Source organism: Chelonia mydas, chromosome 8, assembly GCF_015237465.2.
Source record: "Chelonia mydas isolate rCheMyd1 chromosome 8, rCheMyd1.pri.v2, whole genome shotgun sequence".
NCBI classification, from domain to species: domain Eukaryota; kingdom Metazoa; phylum Chordata; order Testudines; family Cheloniidae; genus Chelonia; species Chelonia mydas.
In genome coordinates, this window is record NC_057854.1 from 16,581,259 (window position 1) to 16,597,155 (window position 15,897).

At 42.8% G+C, this 15,897-nt stretch overlaps 1 protein-coding gene across 3 annotated transcripts in view; it reads right to left on the reverse strand.

Annotated features, from left to right (window-relative positions):
• The window catches only part of NR3C1 (nuclear receptor subfamily 3 group C member 1), a 158,005-nt gene that overhangs the window by 89,911 nt on the left and 52,197 nt on the right, over positions 1-15,897 (reverse strand). The gene's annotated exons all lie outside the window — the stretch shown is intronic.

A 15,897-nucleotide genomic window follows, 5' to 3' on the forward strand; every position in this document is an offset into this window, starting at 1 on the left:
TCAGATACTATCAATAAACATCACACTTTCTAGATTTATGGCCTTCATCTGTGTGCCTCACAAATACTTAACATAGAAATAACACTTTTTCTTTCTTCCTTTCCAGCCTCTAGGACAGAGGTGGGCAAACTATGGCCTGCAGGCCACATCCGGCCCGCGGGACCCTCCTGCCTGGCTCTGAGCTCCTGGCCTGGGAGGCTTCCCACCGGCCCCTCCCCCGCATGCTGCTGGTGTAGTGTATTAAACTGCTCTGCGCAGGAATGTGCTACTGGTAGCAGTTATGGAGAGCAATTTACTACACTACACCAGTGCAACGCTCTGGGCGGGGTGGCTGTAGCGCCACCAGCGCTCTGTGCTGCGCGGTAAGGGGGCAGGGAGAAGGGGGGGTTGGATAGAGTGCAGGAGAGTTCAGGGTGGTGGTCGGGGGCAAGGGTGTTGATGGGGTCAGGGTGGTCAGAGGGCAGGGAACAGGGGGGAGGGGTTGAATGGGGGCAGGGATCCTGGGGGGGGCAGTCAGTAAGGGGGCGTTGGATGGGGCAGGGGGCCTGGAGGGGGGCAGCAGGGAGCGAGAAGCAAGTGGGGGGCAGATAAGGGGCAGGAGCACAGCCTGGCACAGCCTCCCCACACCAGCCCTCCATACAATTTCCAAAACCCGATGTGGCCCTCAGGCCAAAAAGTTTGCCCGCCCCTGCTCTAGGAGAAACAGCTTGATTAGTCTGGACATAAAAGTGTGTGTGCGCATGTTATATAAACAGAGAAAAGGCCAGTTCAAAGAAGATGAGTTCTGGATTTTTGAGGCCAGTGATCATTATCTCTCACAAGAGTGAGTTCCACAATTTAGGTCCAATTCCTGTGGAAGTTATTTCCTGCATCAAAAGCTTCTTCAAGTTGGTTCACAGTTTCATTCTTTCAGTGAAACATGTGGGACCGCATGATTATGGATGCAGAGGTGAACCCTCAGACAGCTAGGGCCAATTACATGGAAGACAATGTCAGAACACACACTTTGCACTGGTTCCCCATTTTATACTCTGGTTAAAAGAGCAGGTCACCAAGTGTGTGCTTTTAGGAGGAAACAGGCAATCTACTCTTCTTCCAATACACCCTCCTGATCAGTGAGTATTCATTTTCAACTATAATTTTTTCAGAGTTCTGCAATAAAAATACTCTCCTTTTAAATCCATGCTTTTAAAAGAGAAATTGGAAATATATGCCTGGAAGGAATGTGACGGCAACTGCTGCTGCAAATGGATTCATCTTCACACAAAAGCAATGATAACTAAATCACATATCAGTTGTATATTTTAATATCTAAAATAATATCTTTTTCTACTTTTAAGTGTGTAACTCCTGTCCTTCAGATTTTTATATATATATATATATGCTTCTGTATATGTACCTAAAGTAAAGTTTTCAGCATCAGGCATTTCCAGCTGAGTAAAAAAAGACTATACTTATAAATAAACGAACAAATAAATAAATAAATGGGACAAGGACTGACGATTGGCCCAAGGGTGAAACCCTCACCCCACTGAAGTCAAAAGCAAAACTCCCATTGACTTCAATAGGATTTCACCCAAAATATGACCTAACACCCTTTTCTCTTTGAAATGAGCTCCCTCCTCACGTTCCTACCCTTGCTGCAACAATTAACTTAAATTCCACATTTAGCCTACAAAACAATCACTCGGTGTGTCTGTTTTGTTTTTGTGACCAATATTCTGGCGCTTCCATACATTTTCCAGTGTCATGTCCTGTTTAAGAATCCCAAATGATGGGGCTTAACCCTCTTCAACTGGGAGACTATTTCCCAGCCTAATACATCTCACCCTCAGCCATATGGAGATGTACTATTGTCTCCTTGATCGATAAGAGGGTATGTGAATGAAGCCCAAAACGGCATTGTTTTCTCTGCTGATGTATCATTGCAATCTTGTTTATTATGCTGTTTAACATTTTCCTAGGTCCTGCTTTCCAGATTTCTCCTAGATGTTTCAAATTACATTTTTCTTCTCAAGCTGTAGGAGGCTGCTGAATGTCACATTATTTCCTGACCACATTGTTAATCTATGCCCCTTTGTATTCTCTCTCTTCCTGTATTGTGCTCATAACTCCTCCCAATTTAGAACCATCTGTGAATCTCATTAGCGTGTTGTTTACTCCCTCCTTTAGAGCTTTCACAAAAGTGCATAATAAGGCCAATGCTAACACCCAATGCTTCTTATCTGTACATGTTTGTCTCCACATAGTCATAGAAAACAGAGCAGGAAAAGACTCATCAACACCTGGCAGTTCAGAACTGCTCTGTACATCATCATCAAGTTTTATACACTTTGAATGATTGGGTGGCTCTGACTCCTCTTTTGAGATAATTTCCCATCTAACAGACCTCACTGTCAGAAATATTTTTGTGGTCATAGTATTCAGACCCCTCCCCTGCTAAATTTCATCCTATTGGTCCAAGTTACTACTTCTTCCCCCCAAAAACCTTAAGAATGGAGAAATCTCTCCCACACACATTTCTACCTGCTTTACATTACATTAACTAATGCTGGAGTTATAAATGTTCCAGCAGAATTGGTTAGGATGTCACAAATACAAGTTTTCATCATCCTTTCTTTCAAACCTGCCAGTGGCTCCCCGCTTCTCTATCGCATGAAACATAAGCTGATTGTATTCACTTTCAGGCTCTTCACTGTCAATCCCCACTCTATCATCTCTCATGTGCTACTGAGTTGTCAGTCCTTGCCTCTGTTCAGCCCATGATGCCAGCCTTCATTGTCCACTTGTCAAATTTTCAAACACAGACCTGTATGCTTTCTCCCATACTGCCCTTCATACGTGAAAGGCATGTCCCATAAACCTCCACAGAGCTACCTCATTATCCTCCTTCAAAACACTCTAAGAAGAACCCTTTCCTGTGCCACGATGCCTACTAAAAAAAAAAAAAAAAAAGACAATGATTAGGCTGCTACTGTGTAGAGACCACTGCTTATCGCCCTGACCAATACTGTCTTACTGTTCATTTGTACTCCTCCACCTGTTGCCTCTTGTATCATACTAAGTTTGAAGTCCTTTGGGACAGGGACCATTTTTTTGTTCTGTGTTTATACAACGCCTAGCACAATGGGATCCTGGTCCATGACTTGGGCCTCTATTCACTACAGTAATACAAATAATTTATTATTTGTATTAATAACTATTATTAACTATAACTATAACTATATTATTGTAGTGTCTAAGAACCTCTGACCTGGACGAGACCTCACTGTGAATACCACTGTACAAACAGAGAACAAAAAGACAGTTGTCTTTCCGAGGCCTGTACCATGTACACTTTTATTTGGGACATAAAAGTTTGTAGCCCTTGTGGTTGCAAAAAAAGCCTTCCAAATGTGAAGGCGAGATTATTCGCCTTGCGCAGTAACTGGAGTTCTTTGAGATGTGTGTCTGTATGGGTGCTCCGCTTCAAAGATGCATGGGTCATATGTGCTCATGATCAGAGACTTTTGGTAGCAGTGTCCATTCATCCTGCACATGCACCTTACCCTCCTCATACCCTATACTGAGGAATTATAGGGCTGCACAGGCAAACCGCCCTCAGTTCCTTCTCCACCACAAAGTCCCCCAGATAGAACTCTGAAGCAGAAAGCAAGGAGGGTGGATAGTGGAGCACCCATAGGGGGACACATCTCAAAGAACTCCAATTACTGCACAAGGTGAGTAACCTCTCCTTTCAGTAGTGTCTCTATGCATGGTCCATTTCAGGTGACTTCTGAGCAGTAGCCTTGAGAGGAGGGAGCTTTGGAGTCAAGCCCAGTACTGAAGAAAAAAAAGAGTGCATTCCCAATGGCAGCATCTAATCTAGAGAATGAACCATTGCATAATGCTTGGAAAGACCAAGTTGCAGCCTTGCAGATCTCAACAATGGGAGTGTGTTTAAGTAACGCCACAGAAGTAGACAGAGACCTCGCAGAATGAGCTAGCACTCTAGGAGGGGGTTGTAAATTGGCAGATTCGTAACAGGAAATAACGTAAATAAAAATCCATCTTCAGAGTCTTTGGGTAGAAACTGCAGACCTGCTGGACCTATCAGCAGCAAAGATTAACTGTCTGGAAGACTTTCTGAATGATTTGGTTCCATCCAAATAAAAGGCGAATACCTCCTGATGTTTAATATATGGAAGGTAGCACGACTGTTTGGTTTCAGACAAAAAACGTAAAACTTGGTTAATGAGAAATTCAGACGATACTTTTGGTAAAAATTTAGGGTGCAGTCATAAGGAGGCTTTATCTTTAAGAAAACTGTAAAGTGAAGGTCCATTATTAACTTTCCTATTTCCTTGACTCTTTGAGTAGAGGTGGTGGCCACCAGGCAGCCATTTTCATTGAAAAGTGAAGGGAACAGATGACCATCAGTTCGAAGGGGGGTTTCATAAAGGATTTAAGTACTACATTTAAATCCCGTATAGGGGTAGGTTCTCTAATCTACAGAAAAAGGTTCCTCAATCCTTTAATGAATCTTGTTGTTCTGGGAAGAGCAAACACTGAAAATCTCTCAACTAGGGAACAAAACATCATTATAGCTGCCGCTTGTACTCTGACAGAGTTCATAGATAACCCTGATCCTTTTAATCCCAACAGATAATCAATGGCAGCAGGGAGGGATGAGTGAACAGACTAAAGGCATTGCTAGATACACCAGTGGTGGATCTCTTACATTTCTGGAGATAAGTATTACATGTAAATATTTTCCTACTATTTAATAACACTTGTTATACCTCTGTGGAAAACTTTTTGTTACCACGAGCAACGGAGTAACCAAGTCTTGACAAGAAGGTTGGGATGGAGAACGCAACTGGTAGCTTGAGAAAAAAGGTGGGGAAATGGGTGGAAAACTGATCGCTGTACAAACTGTAAGGCAAATCAGATACGGGTACCAGACCCATCTGGACTATGCTGAAGCTAGCAGAATAACCTTGGCTTTGTCTTGCTTGATCTTGTTTCCCACTTTCAAAATCATGGTGTTGGAGGAAATGGAGAAGGCCCCTTGTTCATGGAATAGGGAAAGCATCTCTCAGAGAGTGGGGGGCTCAATCTGTCCCTCAAATACAAAGGTTTATATTTTTTTTTGGTGATTTTGGCAATCATTGAAACCCCCAAATCAGAAAAACCTGAGAATCCCCAAGTCCAACTCTCAATCCTTGTCCTGGCAGAAGTGCCAGCCGAGGTAGTCAGCTGTGGTGTTTTGTATGCCCAGAAGGCAAGCTGCCAAAATTTGGATGCAACTGGCTATGCACCAGTTCAATAATCTAGCTGCTCTACCACAAAGAGAAAGGGATCTCACCTCATACCCCTCTGGTGATTGATATAAAACATGCAAGCTACATTGTCTCTCATGAATCTTGCCCATATGCTCAGGGTTTAGCTGATTGCCATATTTGGGGTTGGGAAGGAATTTTCCTCCAGGGCAGATTAGAAGAGGCCCTGGAGGTTTTTCGCCTTCCTCTGTAGCATGGGGCACGGGTCACTTGCTGGAGGATTCTCTGCTCCTTGAAGTCTTTAAACCATGATTTGAGGACTTCAATAGCACAGACATAGGTGAGAGGTTTTCTGCAGGAGTGGTGGGTGAAATTCTGTGACCTGCGTTGTGCAGGAGGTCAGACTAGATGATCATAATGGTCCCTTCTGACCTAAATATCTATGAATCTATGAATTTGATGGATGTGTTCATGATTAATGGAAGGAAGTGGAGACAGACATTCCTGATCACCCTCAGCTCCCGTAGGTTGATGGGTAAATGAGATTCCTGTGTAAATCACTGGACCTGAATGGCGTTTGTCCCTAAATTCTCTCCCTGGGGATGCATCTGTTGTTATGGTGATGACTGGAGAATGTTAAATGAAAGGAACACCTGCACAGACATTGTGAGGGTCCTTCGACCAATTGAGCGAATCTTGCACTTGTTGAGGAACCAACACCAATCTGTTTATGCCGTCTTTGTTTGGGGTATAAACCATTCTGAGTCATTTCTGGAAACAGCAGACACATAACCTGGCATGTTGCATCACAAAAGATACAAGCTGCTGTGTGTCCTAGTAGCTGAAGACAATTTTTAGTTAATGTCTGTGACCTTATTTGAATCTTTGCAATTAGATTTATTAAAGTCATAAACTTGTGCTCAGAAGCTAGGTTCTGATGGTTACTGAAACTAATGAGGCTCCTATCCTTTGTACTGGTGTCAAAGTGGATTTTTTGACATTGAGCTGGAGACCTAACCTGAGAAACAGGGACAATTTAGTCCTTATGACCAAAAGAACTTCATTGTAAGATCAGCCTTTGATTAGCCAATTGTCAAGGTGTGGAAAAACTATTATTCTCAGTTGACAAAGGCAGGCAGGCAGAGTCTACTGCCAAATCCATCGAGAATACTCTTGGAGCAGGCAAAGGGCCAAAAGAAAGGATGTGATAATGAAAATGATTTTGGCCAATCATAAACCAAAGAAATCTCTTGGGAGATGGGAGAATCACAATAGGAAAATGTGTCCTGAAGGTCAAGGGCCAAAAACCAATCACCTGAAACCAACGATAAACCCTTGACCGGTACATCAAATTGACATTTTGATGATGAGAATGGTGGGATGGTTGAAGCAGGTGCAGTGCATTGTCTCTTTCTAGTCTCTTCCTGGGTGGCTTAGTTAGGAACCAGAAAACTGGAGCAGGATCTCTGGGTCATTTAGATCTACTATATCTCAGTTTGCTTGCAGGTGTACAAATCCCAAGAAATCACAAGATGGCCCTGGAGTCTTTCAAAGTGTGCAATGATTCGTCAGCTCTCTCAGCAAAGAGTTTTATCTCATCGAAGGGGAGGTTCTCAACTGTATTTTGGACCTTCCTAGAGAGCAAGAGAGCTGGAGCCATGATGCCCAACACATGACAACTGCAGTAGAGATGGAACAAGCCTCAGTGTCAGCGGCATCTAGGGACACTTGTACAGTCATTCTCATCAACAGATGACTCTTGGCTATGATGCCCTGGAACTTTTCCCAATATTCCATCAGGAGATATTCAATAAACAAGTTGAATTCTGAGTAATTGGTATGACTGTACTTTGCCATAGGAGCTTGATAGTTCATGATCCTGAATTGTAGGGTTGCAGGTGAATAAGCCAAAACCATAAAGGCATTTTTGGTTCTTGTTATGTGAAGCTGATTTAGAGTGGTGCTGTCTGCCACATTTATTTACACCATCAACTACCAAGCAGTTAAGTGGAAGATGCGAAAATAAAAATTAGGAGTCCTTGGCTGGTATGTAGTTTTTTAATCAGCACACTTACATGTAGGTCATGCAGTTGCCAGAGTCTGCCACATGGTTTTGGCAAGATAGTGAATGGCTTTGCCCATAAATGAAGCCCTTTGTACACAGGGGGACATATGTAAAACATCCAGGAGTTTGAGCTGAGACTCTTGGACCTCTTCTAATGGAATCTGCAGTGAGTCTGCAACTCATAAGATCCTGAACTTGCTTACAGTCATTGGCCATGAGGAGTGTGGGAGGCATAACAGCCTCATCTGTTGTAGATGAGGAGATGTCAGTTTGTTGAGTAGCTTCCTGTTCTTCAAAGGTCTCTTCCTGAAACTGAGGTGGCTGAGGAGGACCATATACGGTAGGAGGCTGCTCGTCTTGACGAGAAATACTAGAGGCTCATGAAAACTGCTGTCAGTAGGCAGCCCAATATGGCCACTGAGGGGGAGCATAAGGCACAGGAGATGGCATCCATTGTTGCTCATACTAAGGAGGCGGAGCATGAACATGTCCGTCCTGAGAACAGTCCTTTTCCCCTGTCGGTATTAGGAAGGGAGCCCCTGTACCGGTAAGCAGGGGGGATCTTGCACCGAAATGTTAAAGTACGATAGAGAGGTCCTCCACAACATCAAAGGGAAGGAGCTCCGCTTGGTTCAGAAATTGGTGCAGAATTGGGGAGTACTAGAGAGAACTGCAATTCCAGTGGCCATGTCACCTTTGGTACCAGTAAGTACCCACTAACAGGAGAGAGACTGGTTCAGAGACATACAGGTCCTTAGAATAGCTAAACTCTTGAGGTACTGGATGAGGTGCCAGAGACAAGGAAGAGGTCTGCTTCAATGAGTCTCCTGTAGTGGAAGTCATTGGTACAGATGATGCTGACTGTCTCAAAGAGTAAGTAGCATGAGGTTGCTTAGACTTCTGCAGTACCAAGGGAGTGATGTGGTGAGGTACTATTGATTGCAATATAGAGTGTATTGGTCCTGTCTTGCCAGGAACCAAGTGTATCTTCTTGTTACTCTGGTCATGTTTTGACAATACTGAAGATAATTTAGGTACCAAAGGCTGCTTGGAACCATGGCTGTTAGATGAACTCGGAGCCTTGGAAGTACTAATAGTACTGGAGGATCCTAGAATCTTAATGGTATCATGCCTGGTTCCTCAGGGTTCAGAAATGATCAATTTTGGTGGAGGCACAGATCTTTTTGATCCAAGCTATTTGTGAGCAGAACTAGAACTCCTCTTCTTCAATACCTTCCTGTTACCTTCTGATGTCTTCCCTTTCCAAGATCATGACGACTGTGATGCCAAACCAGACAGGGCACTATGTTCACTGGAAGGCTGATGTGCAGGGAGGGTTTCCTGACTCAGATCCAAAGCACAAAGTAGAACTATTTAACTAATATCATTACCTAGGAACAAACTTACAGGGATTAAGTATGTGTTATGGCTTCAAAGTACTCCTGTAACAGCTGAATGTACCAGAGACAACTGATAGTGGGCAGAAGAGTAAAGATCCCCCATAGTATGCTAGATATTTCTGGATCTGTTCAGCCTCTCATCAGCCACCAGTCAGAGAAGTTCATAGAAGAATCATGATGCATCTAACTGGAAAACTCATCATTGTTTGAAAGACTGAAGCTGCTACTTGATTCCACTGAAAATATTTTCAGATATTTTAAAATATGAAACTTTGCAGTGTAGAGGAGACTTTTGGGAAATGGAAGCATTTTCACAGCTGCCAGGGAATAAAAGCTTTTGTTTGCAGTTGGCAAGCTTTTTCATGAAGAGTTTAGGCAAAAAGGCTTTTCCTTCTATGACTTGCCCCACCTTTCCCCAAACAGCACAAGAATTAGGGGTGAAATCTTGGCCTTACTGAAGTCAGTGTCAAACTGCCCATGGACTTCAACAGATGCTAGAATTAATTTTCGGAATGTGGCAGCTGCCTCGTAGTAACAGATCAAGAAGCTTCAAGAGTCATTCAATCAAAGAACAGACTGCAGTGCTGTTCAGGATTTTCAACACTGATGTCAATAAAGAATACTTGGCTAATAGTGAATATAATGGGGGTCTAAAGGACAGGATGTTAATAAATAGTAAGTACTTAACCATTCTATAGTTCTATTCATGTTCACAGCACTTTATAGTAATTAACTAACCATAACAATATTTCTGTGAGCTAGATTTTTTTAAGCAGATGTGGAAACTGAGGATAAGAGTTAAGTGATATAGCCCAAAGCTATAGAGGAAGTCAGTGTCAGATTGGTTCTTGGCCCTGTCTAATCCACTAGAGCAATGGTTCCCAAACTTGTTCCACCACTTGTGCAGGGAAAGCCCCTGCCAGGCCGGGCCGGTTTGTTTACCTGCCGAGTCCGCAGGTTCGGCCGATCGCGGCTCCCACTGTCCGCGGTTCGCTGCTCCAGGCCAATGGGAGCTGCTGGAAGCGGCGAGGGCCGAGGGACATACTGGCCGCCGCTTCCAGCAGCTCCCATTGGCCAGGAGCAGCAAACTGCGGCCCCTGGGAGCCACGATCGCCCGAACCTGCGGACTCGGCAGGTAAACAAACCGGCCCAGCCCGCCAGGGGCTTTCCCTGCACAAGCGGCGGAACAAGTTTGAGAACCACTGCACTAGAGCATGCCACTCATTTTCTATAAAGATTTAACCTACCTATGATAGATTCAGATGCCATACAGTCACCAAAGAAGCTTTAAGAACAAGGAATCACATATGATTATCTCGTTTGTGTCAAATTTTGCTACAATATATAGCCTTTGAAGTAATGACTTGAAGGTATAGATATGATGTTTCTGTTGTACAGCTAACAGTATTATCCATCTGAGAAACATTAAAAAAATATCGAATTGATAAAGAAGAAAGTCTGCAGGCAAGGAACAAAGCGAGCAGTGGTCCCAGGCCTAACTCCCTGTTCCACTAAGCTCTCGTTAAAGCCTGTGGTTAAGTGCATGTTTTAAGAGGGATTAACTTAAAACAAATTTATGGTTGTATATGCAGTGCGATGCTAGTTATGCGATTAGGCATTACTTGTAAATCTGTGCTACATTTGCCCTGCTTGCACACAACAAGCCACATTTAGCCTTTCATCTCTATAGAACCATTTCACAGTAAGTAGACAGAATGTTTGTGATTTCTAACTTGTTAAAAGCAGCATTTCATATACTTAGTAACGACAACAGAGTCTAGCTGAAAAAGGAGAGAAATAAACTAGTTTTTAAGAGATACAATAATGCCTGAACTACACGAAATTGCTATGGTTTTTAGGATTCAAAGTCTTGTGCGAGTCACTTTCCAAAGTTACAAAGAAAGTAACTTCCACAGTTATGATGTGATCAGGAAGTAGATTCGCAGAGTTGAAAATGCAAGGAAATAGCCAAGAAGTTACATATTTTATTCAAGATTAAAAGTTAAATTATTTTGACTACAAATATTTCAAGTCTCTAAAAGTATATTATATGGCTTTGTTTTTATATCTGTATATATCAGCAGCCATTTGTAAAAGTGTAAGTTTACATTAATATCATCCTAATATAAAAAGCCTCTTTAGCCGGGTATTGGATCACCAGTCAGCATCAACCCGCACTATATTTAGCTGCTAACAAATAGTGTACTTCAGAAGCAGATATTTAAGTGCGCTAGGAATCTTTCAGTGCACTTTTGATGTATATTTCATACATATCCTGTTACCAGCTTAGTTTTCCCATTTATTTGTATTTTATTTTTTAATTTAGGGACCAGTCAGATAGAGCTTGATCCTGCAAAGTTCTGAGGATCCTCAAGTCCCACTGATTTTAATGGGCATTGAGGATGTTAGCGGCTCTCAGGAATGGCATCTTACCAGATAACACCTCTAGTATGGTTAAGAGCACTACCAATTTAGTGGTGCACTACATAATATAGTTTCAACAGCCCCTAAAGTGCCAAGGCATAAGGAGAAAAAACCATCTAAACTATTAATACTAAAATGACAGTTTTCCCTTCTGAGATCATTAAAACTACTACCATAGATTAATGTTATATTTACTAAGAAATCTGGAATGGAAGGGTGCAACTTCCACCTAACTGCTTTTCTTTTGCAATGGACAGAGAGAAAAGCCAAATAGAGACAAAGGTCTGTAGTTTTTCATCTTAATTGTAGATGGCTTATTTGAGTGAGCATTTCCCAGTACTGATAACTTGCAATTTTATCACAAGTCCCAAGGTTTTATCACAACTCTTGCAGTATTAGGCATTTTTCTTACAGCCCCAACTCATGGAATTATGTGAGACACTCAGCTTCCATTATTTAAAAAAGAGTTTCTAGCCTTTGGCTGCAGGTATAAAAACTTGAAAATCTATGAACTCTAAAGGCTCAAAAACCAGAAAACAAACACAAAGAACACAGCATTTATTATTTTTCAACATCTCACGATTTTAGAGACCAAACTCATATTTTCAGATACCTGGTGTTAATACTTATTTCCGTCCTCTTGATGAAGAGTTACAATTTTAGGTCCCAATTATGTAGCTGACCCTGTGCAGGAAGACATACAAGCCTCCCTCCTCCAGTCAGCCCATGACTCCATAGCCCTTGTCAAATTTTCAAACAAGCACCTTCATGCTTTCTCTCATGCTGCCCCTCACATTTTGGAGTACTCCCCATAAACATCCACAAAAGTAACTCATTCTTCTCCAAATCCCTTCTTAAAACTCCCCTTTGCCGTGATGCCTTCAAAAAACTTGACAAAAGTTATACTGTTGATGTGCAGAGACCACGTCCTATCATGTTGGCCAACACAGTCTCATTGTTTCCTTGTATTGCTCAGTCTGTATTATATGTTGTCTCATATTATATGTAGATTGTATGCTCTTGGGGACAGGGAATATTTTTGTTTTGTGTTTGTGCACAACTAACACAATGTGGTCCTGAGTCCATCTCTGGATTTGTAGGTGCTAATACAAATGATAAATATTAAGTGTGTAAAAATACTTCAAGCATTTTGGGGGTAGGGACTGTGTCTCCATGTGTGTACACAGTACTCATCAAATCCTGAGCACAACTGGAATATATATCGATTAATAATTTTAGCTAGTGGCTGGGAGCACAGAGTGAGTAAACAAAGGGAATTTATCACAATGATTTCTGTATATCGTATGTTTGTTTACACTAAGTTTTGTACTTATTAAAGTAAAAAGCTTTAATGTTTGAAAACTGCTTAAGATGTAGAATAGAATGGTCTGATATGCCCAAATAATCATGTGAAAATCATGCAAGATGTTTGGGGGAACAGTAGAGAGTTCTTACTGGACTAGACAATCAGAATGAGAATACTGTCAAAAAGCTAGAGACAATGAATGTTAGGAAAAGTAGTTTTCACAGACTATATCCCCTTTAAAGTAAGATTGTTTACTCATCTATATTACTGCTGGACCTTTCTAAAGCCACTAAATAGTGAACTTAGGTTTACATAATGTTACTGGGAAGAAAAAAAAATCATCATATGCATATCCCTCAACCTCGAAAAAGGACAAAGAAATCCAACTGCAACAAAGGACCGGTAAGTGTACAGGAGGGAGCGCATGCTATATGCTCTAAAGTGTTTTAATATGAAAATATATGTAATGGAAACAACATTCAGAACATTTAGAAATACTCCTCACAAACAAAAATGCCTAATAAATTACTTTAATGTTCCCCTCAGACACTCAATTTAATACTGAATTACAGTATGAAAAATCTTTTCCCAAGTGACTTTAGAGGAAAGGCCCCTTCTTCCCCCTTCTCCGCCAAATGAAAAATGTGAAGCATTTTATCCTGAACTTTTATTTATTTTGGGGGACAGAGGGTGTTATAAATGAAGGAACCTCTTCGATTCTGTCCTCAACCGTCTAGAATCTTGCTACCAGCTCACAAAACATATCCAGCTGCTAAAGCTGTTCTGTTTTTCCAGACTCCAGAATGCTGAACCTCCTCTGTGGTTAATGCCAAGCGAATGTCATTTCTGCGTAACTATCTAGTTTATACTATTTGGTTCCACTACCATAAAAAAATGCAAAGCAACCCCATAGTTGCCTGCAGTGCATACTGTTGTGAAATGGTATTGTTTGGATGATAACCACTCTGTTAAAATAAACCTTCCCCCCAGATTATAAAGAGGGGTTAAATTAAGTTGAAAACAGGATTTCTATAGAAGGCATAAGTAGGCCAGCCCCAAGGAATGTTTGCATAGTTTCAGTTTTATTGCAAAGGCATTCATAAACTTCCTACTTACCTCAATTAGCACATAATGCTTATTGAAAGCAAACTAAAGGGGCAAAAATAGATTGTATCAAGATTTCTATTTAAGTAATAGCATGAATGCACAGTACAGTACATAGGTATTACTGTATATATACAGTTCATTTTAAAAGGACTTTTGTTTCAGCATCCAAACAGACTTAACTCCTAGGTACATGCAATATTAGGTTCAAAGGACACCTAGCAAGGCTAGCAAGCCTAAAATAACCTGGCCTATTTTACTCAGTCGTCTGGGACTGAAGAGCTCACCATTTGGAATGCAGGAGAGCGAGAGAGAGACCCGTGTTGTTCAGAGCAAAAACAAGAGAGGCACAACTGTGAGGCCCAGTATACTACTAAAGGTTTTGTGAGCATAGCTATGTCTGTTAGGGGTTAAAAAAAAAAAAATCACACCCCTATACAGCTACGCCAGCAAAAGCCGCAGTTATACAAGCAAAAAAGCCCTTTATAGCTTATTTTGTTTGGGGGAACTTGTATAAGCTGTATCTCCACAAGGAAATTTTGCTGGTTTAGCTATACCAGTAAACCATTTCTAATGCAGGCAAGACCAGAGTCTCATTGTAATAAACTAAGTGATCTACAGTATATAAAAGATGTATGTTTCATATGCCCAAGTTACCAGTTTATCATGAATCTCTCAGTAAATCAAGGCTATTTTAACAACTGTCTAAAAAGAAGAATGGTTTTATTTTAACGATTTTCTAAAAAGAAGAATGGAGGAGCAGAATTACATCCTTGCAATCCTGAAAGGTGTAAAAACACCAGAACACATCAAAAATCAGAGACAATTCTCAAGGTAAGCCAACTTCTAGGACTACCAACCTCAACACTGTCCCTTTAAGACGTCTAACTAAACATATGTAGCTTTCAAACAGCTTAAGAAAAAAATTCTTGCACATTAGTATTTGATTATCTCCACCCCCCATTTTTGTATTTATGCCAGAGATGCTATCTAGCAAGTTTTTCCCAGAGAATGCCAGTGATCTTATTTTTTGCATTTGAAAGGAAATGAAGGAGTTAAAAGACATTTTTCTAACCCTGAGTGCAAGTCACAAGCTTCAAAGTAACCTGGATGCCAGCTGGCAAAGAGCCTATTTACAGTAAGTTGTTTACTTGCTGTCCACCAATCATAAATACAAAATGAATCCATGAGTCCAAAGAGAATAAAGGTTTCTGCTAAAAAAGAAAAGAGGAACAAAGCAATGATCCAGACATTCAAGGTTGATTAGCATTTTTGGGCTGTTGCGCCACACAGATTGCTGTTACAATCAGTTCCACATTAATGCAGGCCAACACTCTTTAAAAAAAAAAAGGTGTGTATCAAACTGCTATGTTAATCAAGCTAAGAATAGACAACCTATATATCAGAAGAGGTATAAATATTTAGGTACAAGTAGGAAGTGTGCTGTTAAAGCAGAGGTGAGCAAACTACGGCCCGTGGGCCACATCCGGCCCATGGGCCCGTCCTACCCGGCCCCTGAACTCCTGGCCCGGGAAGCTAGCCCCCAGATTCTCTCCTGCTGCTCCCCTCCCCCGCAGCCTTATCTCGCCGCGCCGCAGTGCTCTGGGCGGTGGGGGCAAGCTCCTGGGGAAGTGCAGCTGCAGAGCCCAGCCTAACCCGGTGCTCTGTGCTGCGCGGCTGCGTCTCCTGGTGCAGCTGCGCTGCCAGCCACCAGTGCTCCAGGCAGCGTGGTAAGAGGGCAGGGAGCGGCGGGGGGGGGGGGGTGTTGGACAGAGGGCAGGGGAGTTTGGGGGGTGGTCAAGGGTGTGGATGGGGGCTGAGGTGGGGAACAGAGGGGTTGAATGCAGGCAGGGGTCCTGGGGGGGGGGGAAGTCAGGAAGGAGAGGAGGGGTTGGATGGGGCGGTCAGGGGACAGGGAGGTGGATGGGGCAGGGATCGGGGGGGGGGGGCAGTTAGGCGTGAGGGGTCCAGGAGCAGTCAGGGAGAAGGGGTGGTTGGATGGGGCAGGAGTCCTGGGGGGCCATCAGGAAGGAGAGGAGGGGTGGATGGAGTGGCGGGGGGCAGTTAGGGGTGGAGGGTCTGGGGGCGGTCAGGGGACTGAGAGCGGGGGGGGTGGATAGGGCAGGGGTCCCTGGGGGGCCGTCAGGGAACGGGGGGGGGGGGTTGGATGGGGCAGGAGTCTCAGGGAGGCCGTCAGGGGGCGAGAAGCAGGGGGGTCGGGGGCCGGGCCATGCCTGGCTGTTTTGGGAGGCACAGCCTCCCCTAACCAGCCCTCCATTTCAGAAACCTGATGCGGCCCTCAGTCCAAAAAGTTTGCCCGCCCCTGTATTAGAGACA